Raw genomic sequence first — 12,265 nt, 5'->3', positions numbered from 1 at the left:
CTTAATCTGAAACTGGGCAGTAAGAAACCTTGATGCCAGTAATCGGTTCGCGTTGATTGAGGCTCACTCCTCAAACCTTAGATGGTGAAAAAACCTTCATATGGAAGTACTAACTATACATGGTTTTAGAAAGGAGTGAGGAAACGTGTTAAGCAGTTCAGGACCTTCAAAGGGCCAAAAAACAGTGGTGAACTAAAGAATTGCTGCACTGGTCCAAATGGGGTCCCATTGTATCCAACAAAACCATTCAAAGCCATGTAACCACAATCTGATACAGTACCACCATTATGTGAAGTGGTCTGGTTAGGGTGTTCCAGTCCATGTGACTGGGGCACAGGGCACAGCAAGGATGCAGAGGAAATAAGCCCAATAAAGAAGGCACTGTAAGCAGAATTGCATGCAGTACCCTCTGGGACCACTACACACAATTAGGACTACAGGTGATTAGCCATACCAACCTTTGGTATAAGTCTGTACCACACAGTTTTTGGTAGCGAGCTGAGCAGCCAGGCTTATCTCAAGAGTGAATGTGAGCAGGTAAAGTAGTTACACAGAGGACTTTCAATCACAGTGGTTCAAGTAGACGCTTATACTCAAGGTTTCTTGGTAAAACTCTTATTAATTTATTACCCATTCATTTAGAAAACATTTCACTAGTAGAAGACAACTTAATATTATATACCAATACACTTCAATACAAAACTCTAAGATTTTGAGACAGTTTGAGCTCCCCTGAAATAGGAGCAAAATGGCATTTCAGTTACTTAGAAGTGAGCAAAAGGGACAAGTAGAATAGATCACAAATACTTATTAGACAGTGCAAATAGCTTCAATTCACCTGAAGAGTTCGATTTAAGTCAATAGACCAGGCCAAAGTCAATGGGCTAGTGTTCTGGATAGGAAGAAGCAGTTCTGGTATCTAACGGTAAAGTCTTCGCAAAAGTTCACAGGAGTAGTTTAGGCGAAAAAGAATCATTTATGGGGTCACAAGCTGATTAGGCCTGCAAGTTGGGAAAGCTTCACAAACATTCACTGCGAAAGTGGCGTTCTCTCAATCTGGTTGGCACAGTACCTTAGCATGAAGAAACAAATGCAGCTGAAGTCGTTGGATCCTGGCAGTTCCTGCAGGTCTTGCTGTTCCTGAGCATCAGTCGTGGGGCAAGGGGGAGGACGTCGGAGGACTCCTGCACTGCAAAGGATTGTGAAAAAGCAAACAAGATGGAGTCACTTCAGTTCCAGTAGCTGTAGATTCAAGCACACACGCTGGTATCTCTCTCCTGGTTAATCCTAAAATGCCTTGAGAATGGTGTCCAGGTGGCTTACGAGTTGATTGGTCCCACTTACTCAAAGGAAGTCTTCCCTGAAGGGGCTTCTCTGTCGAGATGAACTTGGCAATTCGGACCTGCAGCAGGGCTTCACCGGGCAAACCAACGGTCCAGCAGTTGCAGCAGCCGTCCTCTTCCAGCTCTTCTTCGGTTGTTTCGTTCCAGTGGTCGACTCTGTTTTCCAATCCAAGAGACCCCCCCAAGCCCCCACCCAAACTCCGTCCCTCCCCCCCAATAGAATGTCCAAACAGAGAGATGACCACAAGAACTTTCAAGAGTCCACTTCATCTCAGTGCCTGGGAGCTGAACTGTTTGCTGTCTTCTGTGTTGGCTAAGGTACGTCTACTGTCCCCCGGGCCGTAGGCCCCCCAACTCACAATAAGTCCCATACATTCCCTTCCCCACCCTCCCCGACCCAGAGTGACCGCACTAGTATCAATGGGCGTCCAACCCCATGCCTGTTGCACACCGTACCAGTTCACTAAGAATAAGAATAAGACGGAGTCATTATTTACCAGAGCAGTCAGTTTGTCCATGAGGAACATGTTCTTTAGCTTTTTCAACCAATCCTCCTTGGAAGGGGTTACAGGACTTTTCCATTTCTGCGCCAGGGCCACCCTCCCTGCCCTCAACATTGTTTCCCACATTCTTGGGTACCTGTAAATTTCCGTCTCATCCGGGCGAAGGCCCAACAACATCGTCAATGGATTTTGTGGGAGTAATTCTTCAGTGATTCTAGGAGACACCCCTGGGAACATCTTTGACAGTTTCAATGGGTCCCTATGCAACCCCTGCAGAACCTTAAAATTGTGCTCCATATCTGACGTAAATAGGTTCCCGTGAAATGCTATTCTGAATTTCCTGGACCATGCATCCTCTGAGAGGACCTCACCTGCCAGCTCATTCCAGAACCTGCGAAACCCCCTCCTCCCCTCTAAATTATTGGTGTTCAACAATCTGTACATCTTAGACACTGATCCCTTCCTAGTTGTCGCTGTGTCCAGACATTTTACGAAGGGGGTCAGCTGTCTCCTCAGGTTCTGGCCCCATATCTGGTCACAGAGAATGCCCTTTAGGCGAAGGTATTCAAAGACGGAAAAAGAGCCCTGCCCAAGAGCCTCCCTCATTTCCTCATACGCAAGGAACTCACCTTCTTTAAACATTTGTCCCGCCCATTCCATCCCCCTGTCGGACCAGGACTGGGCATTCCTGAAACCCCTTCTACCAAGACCAAGAGGGTGACCCCAGAGCGAGGACATCGGGGATGGCCATGAAGTGAGGTGTGCGGTCGAGGGCCCCTCTTTCCAAATCGCCCAGAGTACCCCCAAGGTTGGATGGGTCTTCAGTCTTCTCGGGATGAGCTTGCGTGGCGTCCACAAGAGGTCACATATTTTAAGCGGATGGGCATCCATATCCTCTAAGTAGGACCAGTAGGTACCCATCCCCTCTTTCATTTGTTCCAAAAGAACACGCAACTGGGCAGTCCGGAAATAGAGAAGAAAATCGGGCAACCCGAAGCCCCCCCTCCTCCCTGGGTAGAGTTAGCGTGGCTCTCCCTATCCTCGGGGTCCTCCCCTGCCATATAAACTCTTGCACCGCTTTCTGTAAATCCCGAAAGGTGTGGTCGGGGACACATGATGGAAGTGCTGTAAAGAGGTACAGCAATCTCGGCAGGATATTCATTTTTACCGCCGTCATGCGACCGTACCAGAACAGGATCATCCCACCCCATCTCCTAAGGTCCGATGTAATCCCTGCCAGTACGGGGCCATAGTTAGTTGGGGCTAGCCTTGAGAGGTCCCTGGTGAGGAGAACACCCAGGTATCGAATTGAATCTTTCTCCACAACAATCCCCTTATACCTGTCCAAAGGGTCCTGCCTCAGATCACGGGCCCTCATGGGGAGAAGCACCGACTTCGGGTTTATTTTTAACCCCGCGAACTGCCCAAAGGTTGTCAGCAAGGAAAGGAGAGGGGGGAGCGAGGAACTGGGTTCCACCAGGTATGCCAAGATGTCATCAGCAAACAGGGAAAGCTTGAACTCCACCTCACCTCTTATAATCCCTTTGATCTCCGGGTGAGCTCTTACCGCGATGGCTAGGGGTTCCACCATAAGAACATATAACAAAGGGGAAAGTGGGCACCCCTGCCTTGTCCCCCGAGAGAGAGAGAAAGAATCTGATAACTCTCCGTTCACCTGCACCCTAGCCGTTGGGGCTCTGTATAGCGCGGACACCCATTTCCTAATGTGTACTCCGAAACCCATTTTTTGGAGGAGGAGTTCCATGCATCTCCACTCGACCCTGTCAAAAGCTTTTTCTGAGTCCAGAGAAAGCAGGGATGCTTTGAGATCTGACTCTTGAGCATAATGAGCCAGGTCTAATGTCTTTCGGATGTTATCCGAGCCGTCCCTTCCCCTTATGAAACCACCTGATCCCTGTTTACCAAGCTTGCCATTATCCCTTCCATTTGCCTTCCCACCACCTTGGCCAGAATCTTGACGTCTATTTTGAGAAGAGATATCGGGCGGTAGGAGGAGCATTCCAACAGGTCTTTACCCTCCTTAGGCAACACCACTATTATAGCCCCCATCATAGATTCTGGCAGGGTTCCCCCCTCCAACACCGCATTGAACACCCTCGCCAGGTGCGGAGCAAGAGTGGAACGAAACCTTTTGCAAAAATATACAGAGAAGCCCTCCTCACCAGGGGACGTCCCCACTTTCATTCCACTAATCACCTGCTCCACCTCGTCTTCGTCACCGGACCCTCCAATCCTTCCACCATTTCTCTTGTCAGGGCCGGAACCTGGATGGAGCACAAGAAGCCCACAATCTGGGCATCGTCCCCGTCGTATTCTGACGAGTACAATTGTTCGTAGTATCGACGGAAGGCCGCTCCTATAGTTGAAGTGTCGTATCCCACCCGCCCCGTTCAACCCTCAACGCCTTCACCATCCTACTTCTCTGAACCTCCCTCAATCTCCAGGCTAAAATTCTATCCGCGCTATCCCCTTTCTCGTAATATTTGTTTCACCAGCTGCAGACTCCTTTCAGTCTTATGCAGCAGCAGGTCCTTCAATTGGAGCCTGTAGCCCTCCAAGGTGGACATCCACTCTCGCTCTAGGGGCTCCTCTAGGTGACCTCCCGGTTGGAATTGGGCTATTTTCTCTCTCAGGGACCTCTCCTGGGCCTCTCTCTCCCTCTTTTTCCGGGCTCCCATTTTAATAAGAGTAAAACGCGCAGAAAAACAAGCTCAATTACCCCTCTTTTAGTCCACCTCGGACTAGGGTCTGGGAAAAGGTGATAAGGATAGATTATCTTTTTTATCTATCTGAGAGACACATATAACTAATGTTATATTCAAGAGAATAAGCAGAATACAAAATACATTTTTAATCACATCAATATAGTAACACAAAAAACAAAATGGGTGCTTTCCACAAGACCCCTCACAAGTTTAAAACACATTCAGAGAACTCAGAAATTAAAAAGTCCAGCAAAAACACATTTATTTCTACTGTTGTTACAGATCACCTTACTAAACTGTTTTCAAATTGTTGGTATCTCACACAATACTTTGGGGGAACGAACTAAATATACACAGCGTGGCAGTTCTAATGCTGTAGAGGAGAGACACATAGATTATGATGTCTACAGGATGTCTAGATATGTTTCGGCCCACAGATTTACATCAACACCATCCCTGGTGTTGCTGTTCTAGGTTTGGCCCTCTTCAGGACAGTATATTGCTTCTGGGGTGACTTAGAAGTTCACAGAAACAGATCCCCGAGTTTTTCAGTTATTCAGGTACTATAAGGAATGAAAAAACGGAATTTGTGTTAGTGCTAGGTCTACAGAAGTACATGGTTAAAAACTCTTTTGATATAAATTTGTGTGTGTTTGGGCTCTTTTGTTGCCCATCATTCAACTTTTCACTGACCTTTATAGACCCTTGCGGTTGGACTAAAGATCAATTACTATATCAGAGGAAATGAAGGATCACTCTCTCTTTGTGCGTTACGATACGCAACTTAGACAATCAAAATTTTCGGTTTGTGACAGACATCATGCCGTTGTTGTTTCCTTTCGTCAAGGGGTTTCCTTTTTTCCGTTTTCCGGACCTATTTATGAGAAAGGATCATGTATGTAATAATGGAATATATCCTAAAGTAAAGGAGAACACAAGTCATAAGACATGTGTACTGACCTGGTGCTTCTTAAGCTGTTTATTTCTAAAGTTGGTGCCGGATGGACAAATAACCCGCACGCATAACCGGAGTACGGCTTTGCAATTCAATGTTCTTTGTTTCGTGGTCCGTCTCGCCCACCGGCCTGGGGGGACAAAGGTGGGTGGGACGTTAGTAGAGCTTTAACTTCATTTCTTGTGAGAGTTACATGCATTTGTCGAAAAACAAAAGGGAGGCGGCATGTGGCTCTTCCAAAGCAGCGGTTCTCCCCACTTTCTGGGATCATGAATGTAACGTTTTCGAAGTGGATTTACCTTCTGGTCAGGTCCAGTGAGTTCGGTGATCTTTCGATTCACAGCGGCTTCTTGCTGTCTGCGCGCGAGAGGAATGACTCATCTTTCTCGATGCCGCAGCCCGTTGTTTTTCCGTCCTGTGTTCGCGTGTCACGTGACTACACGTAAACGCGTCTGATCTGCTTTTCACTTTGGGTTTGGTGTGCGTCTAGTCCCTGCGGCCATCTTGAGGTGGCATTCGTGTGTCTGTTGAGTGATAGTTAAACACTGCTTAGAAAAAGATACCCCATTCATTCGCTGAGTTTAAGCCATTTTTTACTGTGTCCAGATCGAAAATCCATTTCTGTTCACATTTACGTAGTGCGAGGTCTCTATCTCCTCCTCCTTTTTGAGATCTGGACCGTTTGGATAATGAACCAGAAAATTTCACATGGTATGTGTTTCAGGCGGAGATAGTGAGCAACCAGAGGTTTGTTCGGTGTTTGAAACCCAAAGTGAAAAGCAGACCAAACCACTGCCACCAGCCTTTGCAATAGGAAAGGGTAGCATTTGACTGCTACGGTAGTACAGGGTTGGATTGGTTCCTTAGTCTTTTGGCCCGTGGCTGGGCCGAAATCGTCCCTGGGGAGTGGGGGCCGGTTTTCTCGCCACACCTGGGCCGGTTTTCTGGCCATGCCTGGGCCGGTTTGGAAGAAAAAAAAATTGAAAAAGTCTTTTTTCTAAAATATTTGTTTTCTTCAAAAAGCCTTTTATCCTTATTAGGTTGATAAATGAGTACCAACACAGGTTGTGTGATATTGTATGCATATTTGTTCTATAAAAAAAGAGCTTAAGCGTAACTGCTATACAATAACATTGTCATTTGGCCTTGGACGTCTGCTTGGATTCCCAGTAGTTTAGTGTACTTGGGGACAATGCTAGTTGATGCCACTTCCTGTTTTGTCAAGGGGTGAAAGGTTGTGTTTCATCGCTTCCCGGGATGTCCCTTTGGGGTGGGGTCAAATGACATAACTTCCGGTGATGTCATCAGAGGTCAAGGGCCGTGAGGCGAGGGGTGACCGGGCCTATTTCTTGTCCCAATCTGACCCTGCATGAGTATTTAGACACAGAGGATACTTTGTAACCCCTCCAGCACTCCATTGTAAGATGGTGTGTACTGGTTCTAGGAATTTGGAAAGACTAGTAATGTCAATTTCACTTTACATTTTCTGGGAAACGGTAGCTTATACCAGAGAAGGTATTTAAACCTTTTGGAAGTCTAAAAAGACATCCCTGTGTCACTGCACTGAGGGCGCTGTGTATCACACATGAAAACAATGATGCCTATGGAGTTGTCTAAAACGCCATAACAAAAATAAATAAACACAGAAAACTAACAGAATTAAAAAGTACAGAGTCTCAAAGTTCAGCAAAAGAGCTGGGGGTCTCTAAGGTAGAGAGAAATAAGCACATTTTGAGAATTCTCCCTAAAGGGCACTTGAACAGATGACCCTCGAAGTTAAAGAACATAGCTGCCGCAGCCTGTGGGATCTAGAAAGGGTCACGGGTGAGTCCAGAAGAGCAGGATGGTCCAGCCAGCCAGCAAGAAAACAGTCCTCGTATGACTGGAGGTGAAACAGGACATCCTGTGACAGAGCCGAGGCTGACCAGTTAGCTGATACTCACTATCTTTACACACTTTGCCCAGAAGGATGCTACTAGTTGTGCAGCAACTGCAGGTGTGCAATTCCATCTAGTACAGCCAGCCAAACCAGCAAGAAAGACATGACGTAAAGGAAAATCCAGCATGAGATTCCACAAGCCCAGGAAAGCAAGGATGCAAGGACAAAGCTCATCAACAGTCTTGATTCAGTTTAGTTCAGGAACAGATCTGAGGAATGTGAAGATGCCCAATGATATTCACATTCTCTAAGGCAGCCCACCTATCACTCTTAAGCAGCACACAAGGGTTTGGGCAGTCAGGTATGGCCAGAAAAACTGCCAAACACAGAGGCACCTCCACACAGAATATAGCTTGGAATGTCTGGGGTCATTAAACAAGCTTGTACTGGTATACATCTCAACTAAGAGTGCCTTTGTGGAATAAAGGTGAGCCTACTTTAGAAAACAGCCCTGTTTTTCCATACCTTGTGATCCACACTGGCAAGAGTCCACAAAACAACATTGCTGGGAGTAGAACTTGAAAAAAATGCATTAGCACTCCAATGGCTACCAGATAGTGCATTGGGCTTCTAATGCAATCAAAATGGCTGCAATGCTGGTGTAGGAAAAATAAATTACGGCCACTGCCACCAGCCTAAACACTGTCCGGCTGGTAGAGTCAACCTAGAACACAAATGGGGTGTTTAAAACAGATGCCTCTTCTGTGGTGCCAAATAGGCTATCAAGGGCGGCATATTAGAAAAGGGGTTGCAGTGATAAAGGACTAGAGCAGGAGTCCCTCTAGTCACAAAAATAAAGTTGAAAAACCATGGAAGCCATCAGAATGTTTAGGGACTCACAAAGTTACGAAAAAGAACGCCAGAATGAAATGCTGCCCTAACAGAGCAAAGTGTTTGCTTCATAAAGTGTTCTTGGATTTTTCATCTTCAACTAATGAGGTATCTCCTCTGTTTAATTTACCTCCAATAAAGACTAACAACAGTGTTAATAGCATGGTGCACGGTGGTGGGGGCAACATCTGCCTTGCCTAGTGGTGTTCATTTGCTTGACATTTGTTACAATGCCATGTGGGTAATCTTTGCATACTTTTTCCAAGCTTTAATTTCGAATGGATTGTGCCCTCTCACGTATTCCTCATCTTTTGATCTATCCCTTCCAGCTTCAGCTGCTTTGAAAAAAGGATTTTGGCAGACAGTGCTGAGAGTCGATTCCAGCTACTCGATGTCCCTCGAGGGCTTCCATCTCGTGGTCAGCGTCATCACCAGTATATATAGCACGTGCAGAGCCTGTTGGCTTCAGTTCTGTTTTTCCGAGCTATCGCTTGGAAAGAATTATGGCATGCTTCGGTACAACACTTGACTGAAAATGTCTTCATAGTCCGCTCCATTGAAACTAGCAGGATTCAAGAAATGCCTCCCATGAGATGGTATCATGTGGGATGTCTTGTAATTGAGGGAGAAACCCAGTCCGTCTAGAAAGTGGCAGGTGAAGCTGTGATGTTCTAGGGCCTGTTAGGGAGAACGGGCCCTGATCAGCCAATCGTGCAGGTAGGGGTAGATGTGAATCCCCCTCTCCTGAAACTCGCTGCCACAACCGCCATTAACTTGGTGAAAACCCTCAGGCAGCAGTCAGCCTGAATGGCAGTACTGGAAACTGATCATGAGAACCGTGAACCTAGGATACCTTCTGTGCTTGCGATGGATAGGCAGATTAAAGTAAGCATCCTGAAGGTCCAATGACACCATCCAATCCTGAAGCCGGTGGCCTGAAGGATCTGAGATGGGGGTAACCATCTTGAACTTGGCCTTCCTGAGGAACTTGTTGAACTATCTCAAGTCCAAGATGTGTCTCAATCCCCTGTTCTTGGGAATTAGAAAGTACGAGGAATACCATCCTGTGTTCGATTCCGTTACAGGTACTGGTTCTATAGCACCTTTCTCTAGCAGGCACAAACTTTACAGCACAAGAAACGGATCTTGAGTTTTGAGCGAGTGGTTCCAGGTGGATGATTTTGAGGTCTTTTTTTATGAATGGGAGACAACCCTGGGCTACAGTGTCTAATGCCCGAGCTTCTCAAGTAATGCCCTGCCATTCTTGCAGATGCTGAGTCTTTCTGCCTCCCACTGAGGTCTTGTGGATTAAGACCTCAGAGAGGTTTTGAGGCTGCTGAAACGGTGGGTGATGTTAAAGCAACCGTTATTTGGGCAGACTTGGTAGTTCTCCCTACTCTACCACAAGGGAATCTTCTTTGGCCTCTATGACTAGCCTGTCCCCTCTCTCTACCAACTGAGGAATAAAAGCAAAAGGGCTTGCCCCTCCAAGAAGAACCACTGGTGTAAGATTGTTGAGACTGTCTGATTGCGACGCTTAGTGATTTTGCCGCCGCCTTAGAGGTCTGCAGCTTCTCCAGGCTTTCGTCAGCCTTGCTGCCAAACAGCCGAGAGCCGTCAAAAGCCATATTGAGAAGTCTGGACTGCACGTCCGGTGCAAATCCAGACTTTGTCAACCACGCAAGTATGCGTAGTACGGTACTTGTCGCCATGGATCTACTGATGCTGTCTGCAGTATCCAGTCCAGACTGCAGAGACTCTCACACAGCCTCTTTTCCATCTCTTATGATAGCCAGGAAGCTGTCTCTTTCTTCCCCCTCGGTAATATGATCAGCCGCTATTGCTATACAATCCCACAGGGTGAACATGAATTTTGCATGAAGATTTAAATACCATGCTTTCCGCAAAACAAACCTTTCTTGACCAAGCGTCCGCTCGCTTATCGTCTGTCAGGAGGGGATAGTGGGAAATGAGGCCTGTTTGGATGTGGACATCACCGCCTGAATCACCAGGCTTTCTGGTTTGGGGTGATTTTCCAAATATTTAGGCTCACTGCTAGATGGCCTATACTTTTTGATGAGGTTCTTGTTCACTGCAGCAATTGTCTCTGGTTCCTCCCAATTTCTTTTAACCCTTTTTTGAAGGGCAATGTGAAAGGGAAGGATTGGATCCTTTTGTGGACCCTGGTCCAGGATATCTGTTAAATCGTCCTGCTCAAATGAGGGAGCAGGCCTGTTCCAACCTTAAAAGTCAACCACCCTGGTCATGAGTTGCCTATAGGAGGCTAACGCATGGTCTAAAGGGTCTGGCTTTGCACATTGCAATTCAGGTGATGTAACCACACCATTGGCTGTTTGGAGGTTCTCATATAAGTCTTTTATCCTGAACTCTTCTGACACCAGTGCTTCTGGCACGTTAGTGGTACCGAACTCTAGGCCAAATGTTGAGTGTCCCCATCAGATGCCTCATGCTGTTCATAAATTGATGATAAAGATTTGAAGATTCTGTTCTGGGTGCGGGTTTGTTCCATTTCTCCACCTGCTCTGCTAAAGGAGTCGATGGCATTGACTTTCCCGACACTGGCGACGTCGACGCCAAAGACGTTGATGGCCTCAACATCAATTGTCATGGAAAGGCTTTTTTGTGGACAAAACCCTCGAAGGGCTAGACCCTCACTTCAAAAGGAGTCTTCGACGATTTTTCATCAGATCGTGGCCTCGCTGGTTCTCGTTGGGTTGATGGCTTACGTCCCAGACTCAAGGGCGCACAGGATTTTACCTTTACTTTTTCACCTTTATGCTGTGCGACTGGAGCATGGCTTTTCTCCTTGTCCTTCGAGGCGGCCGAGGCCTCCTTCTCGAATATCCTTAACATCTCTCTCCGAAACTCTTGCCACTTGGAATTTGAAGAAGATTTGGTTCGACATGGAATTCTCTCAGGAGAGGAATCACTAGAATGCGATGAAGATCTGTAACACCTCTTTTTTGACTTCGAAGAATGGTGAGACCCACTCCTGGAGCGTTTTTTGGGTGATTTTCTGCAAGGAGAGTCTCCTCTCGACTCGTCAGATGATCGGATTTTAGTTTGGGATGAAGGGGAATTCGAGGGGTTCCTACCCGCTGCTAGTTTTTCTTTACATTCTTTTAGAGCCTTACCGGTCATTGCCTGACAGGAGTCGCAGTCAGTCTTTCGATGCTCTGTGCCCAGACACCACAGACCCACTCGTTGAGAGTCAGTGATGGACATTTTGCCACCACAATTTTACCATTTCTTGAATCCTGTTTTCGTTGTCGATGGAGCTGACAATGAAGACATTTTAACTCAAGTGTCATTGTTTTTATTCAAAAAACAAAACTCGTGTAATTCTTAAGAAGCGATGACATGGAAAAATGCAACTGAAGCCAACAGGCTCTGCACGTGCTATATATACTGGTGATGATGCCGATCTCAAGACGGAGGCCTTCGAGGGACATCGAGTCGATGGAATCGATGCACAGCTCCCACTGCCGAAACAAAGTTCTGAAGCGACTGAAGCTGGAAAAGATATATCAAAAGATTAGGAATACTTGGGTGGAGCGTCCAGTCAAGACTGTTACCAAGGGTAAGTAACTTGTGCATCGGTCAGGAAGGACACCCATTTTGATTGGTTTATCTTACAGTTTCTTATGATGATTGATTCCTAGATGATCGATTCTTTGAGCTCTGCTACCAACCATCCCAAGTCAAGGTGCTGTTTTGAGGCTCTTAGGAAGAAGCGGGATCTGTAGGATAAAGTCATCAATTAAAAAGAAAAAGGAATTAGTTGCCTTCAGTAATGTTTTTTATGACGGATATGACCACCTCTCATAGATTTTTTCTCCTCCCGCTTCTATGTCTCTAATAGTGTCAACATTGTGATTGCTCACAACCTGTGTTGTGATCTTTTCGTGGAAGTTCTGTCTTTGCTTTTGGCCTCTGGAATGTGGGAA

At 46.4% G+C, this 12,265-nt stretch overlaps 1 protein-coding gene across 7 annotated transcripts in view; it reads left to right on the top strand.

The window, feature by feature from the left end:
* Positions 1–12,265, top strand: part of MAPKAPK5 (MAPK activated protein kinase 5) — a 983,215-nt gene that overhangs the window by 901,171 nt on the left and 69,779 nt on the right. The window lies entirely within an intron of this gene.

The sequence above is a fragment of the Ambystoma mexicanum genome, chromosome 10 (genome assembly GCF_040938575.1).
Source record: "Ambystoma mexicanum isolate Mex_15411 chromosome 10, UKY_AmexF1_1, whole genome shotgun sequence".
Lineage (NCBI taxonomy): Eukaryota > Metazoa > Chordata > Amphibia > Caudata > Ambystomatidae > Ambystoma > Ambystoma mexicanum.
The sequence above is the reverse complement of the archived record's forward strand: the minus strand, read 5'-3'. Positions and strand labels throughout refer to the sequence as shown.